The sequence below is a fragment of the Peromyscus eremicus genome, chromosome 3, assembly GCF_949786415.1.
Source record: "Peromyscus eremicus chromosome 3, PerEre_H2_v1, whole genome shotgun sequence".
Classification (NCBI taxonomy): domain Eukaryota; kingdom Metazoa; phylum Chordata; class Mammalia; order Rodentia; family Cricetidae; genus Peromyscus; species Peromyscus eremicus.
In genome coordinates, this window is record NC_081418.1 from 61,239,058 (window position 1) to 61,242,621 (window position 3,564).

At 39.8% G+C, this 3,564-nt stretch overlaps 1 long non-coding RNA gene across 1 annotated transcript; it reads left to right on the top strand.

The window, feature by feature from the left end:
* The first annotated feature begins 1,224 nt into the window (after positions 1 to 1,224).
* LOC131905834 (uncharacterized) lies at positions 1,225 to 3,050 on the top strand. The gene is made up of 3 exons (XR_009378049.1): positions 1,225 to 1,332; positions 1,555 to 1,692; positions 3,013 to 3,050. It is a non-coding gene; the product is annotated as an uncharacterized LOC131905834 (long non-coding RNA).
* Positions 3,051 to 3,564: the final 514 nt, after the last annotated feature.

Sequence of the window (3,564 nt, forward strand, 5' to 3'; positions counted from 1 at the left end):
GTGGTGGCTGCTGCCTTGAAGGGTGACATGGCTGCAGAGAGGCTGAGACAGGAGCCATCGGGGCAGGTTGGACTTGGTGCAGACCACTCACTCACTCCTTCTCATGTGCCTTGAATGAGCACCATAATTCCGTCAGCGTGCTGTTTTTAAAGACATGAATCCAGACCCTGAAGACATAGAGGGACAGACCACCTGAGCTGGGTCGGAGTACTGGTCAGTCGTAAGGAGTCATCTTGATGCTGAGAGAAGTTTTCTTTCTTCTTGGTTCAGCTCCTTTGGGGCATAACATAAAAGAAATGAAAAACTAGAGAATTCGAGGCAGGCAAATATCCCATCAGATGTGCCGTAAGTCTCTCACTGGCCTAGAGTTAAGAACTTCAGGACAATTAACAAAAACCATGGCCAAGATTGCATTATTCCCTTTCTTAGAGACATTTCTGTTTTATTTAAGACTTGTTTATTTTTATTCTGTTTTATGTACAAGTATATTCCTGCATATATTTTCTGTGTATCATATATATTCCTGGTGCTTACAGAGGATGCTGGATCCCCTGGGACTGGAGTTACAGATAGTTGTGAGCCACCATGTGAGTGCTAGGAGCCAAACTCATGTCCTTTGAAAGAAGCAGCAAGTGCTGTTAAGTGCTGAATCATTCTGAGAGACAGTTTAAACAGATAGGCTGAAATAGCTAGACAGCCACGCTAAGGCAGAATTATGTACAATCTTTGAATCCGACCTCACCAGCACCCCTTTCTCATCTGTCAACCTGGACTCTTCCTCAAGAACCTCCAGAACAAGATTATCAACCACGTTGACAGTTGATAGGTCTCAGCCTCCTTGTGGCTGATGTATAATAAGAATTCCTTTGCCCTTTTTGACCTGTGCTTCTGTCTTGTCAGCACTTTTATTTCCAAGCCTGTAGGATAAAGCTACAACTTTCTTTATGAAAAAGAAAGGATTCTTTAGATAAAAAATAAACAAACACAAATATTTTGATATAAATTATACCTTTTGAATAATATAATTTCAAAAGCCACAAATCATATATACTATATGTATACAAATACACATGTGTGTATGTATGTGCCTGTACCCCATACACACATGTAGCCATTGTTAAGGCACTTAGATGTGATTCTCTTTCTTGAGATGCCTACACCCACTCTTTGGGTGTGCTCTGTTGCTGTATTCTTGCATTTTATTGACTCATCCTGAAATTCTTTTCCGTGCAGGATGTCAGGATCCAGGCTACACCTGAGTGGAGGTCCCCAGGAGGAGCCTGGCAAGATGAATCAAGTTTCCTGCTGCTGTTGACATCTTGAGCCTCAAAGGTAGGCTGCTTATTTAAGATCACATGGGCGATCAGCCTCGAATGTCCTCTTACTGTTATTCTACTAGATCGTGTATGTTTGAGTATCATGCGTTTTTGCTTCCACTCACCTAGAGATTTTTCTGGGTTCTCTTCTGGTTTACTCTTTGGCTATCATTCAGGATGTTTGATTTCTACACATTTGTGAATTTTTTCTCAATTTTCCGTTTACTGTTGATTCTAGAGTTATCTATCCTGTTTGGACTGGAATGATATTTGGCATGACTTCAATATTCCTGGAGTTGCTGGGTTTGACTTCATAGTATTCTCAGAGTTGGGACTTGCTCTGTGGCCTTACATATGCTGCATCCTGGAGAACCAGGTAGTCTTGAGAAGGACGTGCGTTCTGTTGTTGCTGGATGGAGTGTTTCTTCTGTCCATTGGTCTAATGTGTTCCAGCCACTGCCTCCTTATTGAGTTCCATCTGGGTGCTCTGTGCTTCATCAAAGCAGGTTCTCAAAGCTCCCCCACTGTGGTTGTACTGTTTTCCATTCTTCAGTGCCACAGACATCTCTGTTGCACACCTAGGTCTGTTAATGTTGAGACACATACACACACACAATTACCATGTCCTCACAAAATTTTCTTCTTTACCCTACTTAGTTCCTACTGTTTAAGGTGCTTTTTTCCTGCCTTCCCCCTCCCACTCTTCTTTGTTGTAAGGACAAATAACAATATTTCTGTCTTCTGTTTTGGATAACTCAGAAGTTGGGTCAATTAACTGCTGCTCTGGTTCTGTCACTAATTGGCTGTGGGACATCAAGGAAGCCACAGAACTGCTTTGATACAGTTGTTTCCTTGTCTGAGAAAGAGTAGCATTTGCTGAACACACTTTCTATGGTTCAAATTTTCAAATTGTACAACACATTGAATGCAAAAGTGACCTCAATTTTAGGCAAGCAAAGCAATGATTTTGTGCAAATGCCACAGGACCCTCTATTAAATATGAGGTGTTATTCTCCCGATCTGGGTGAATTTAGGTGAAATTACTTGTTGTATAAGTACTAAGCAAGGTCTCAACCATTGCGACATCAAATATTATGGTTCAAACTTGTTATTTAAGTGACAACTTAATTGCATTTATAAAATTGATACATAGCCTCAATAGAACATTCAGATACTACAGACAACATAAAGAAAGCAACAAATCCCCTCAAGAATGACATTTTCATTTGGTAAATAGTACTTCAAATATTTTATGCAAATGAGGAGAAAGAGGAAAAATTTAAGTATAGATTCAGATTACAAATATTATTTTTAATTTGAAAAATATTACACTTGATAATCTTTCTTTTAAATAGGGAAATGATGAGAAATATTCAACCTTACATCACTCAGCAACTAGTTTCTAGAAATGTCTTCAGATACCTTGAATGCACCACTCAGATAATTTTGGTCCCACCTGTCCCCTGCTGCCAACTTACCTTGGCTTGGACCAAATTTTAAATACATAATTGGCAATATTCTGTGTACTTTACCCACGCACAGATGAGAGATGAGACCCAATGGTACAGAGGAGCTAACACCCAGGGAAGGATTTTTTGAGGAATGAAAAGTTGGAGCCAATGCTAAAAGACTCAAGCAAGCATCCACAGTCACCAAGACTTGTCTCATAACATGCATATCTCTCCTTTTTCTACAGACTGCTCTTACAGAGTTCACCAAAATTTGATTGAAGGTGAGTTATGTGCCCAACAAAATCATAGGATACCATATAAGAAAATTAGTTGTAGGTTGAAAATATTGCTGAGTGGTTAGGAGCACATCCTGCCCATGCAGAACATCTGAGTTCAGCTCCTGGTACGTGCATTGGGCAGCTCACAACTGAACTGCCTGTAACTCTGGTTCTGGGGCATCCATTGCCCTCTTCTGGCCTCCATGGGCACCTTCACTCACAGGTGCATATACCCACTTACAGGTACTATAAGCATATAATTAAAAATAAAATATAACAAGATCAGTTGCATTCCTAGATAATAACAATGGCCAATCTGAAAAGGAAATTAAGAAAACAACTATTTTAATATAGAATGCAAAGGGTTAACCTACTTAGGGCTAAACCTGACCTTTCACAGATGTGAAAGACTAACCACTCTAAAACTTTGATAAAAACCAAATGATTTGTTTTATTCAGAAGCAGAAACTAACCTAAGATTCATGTGGAATTTAAAGGGACGTGGAATACCCACAGCAA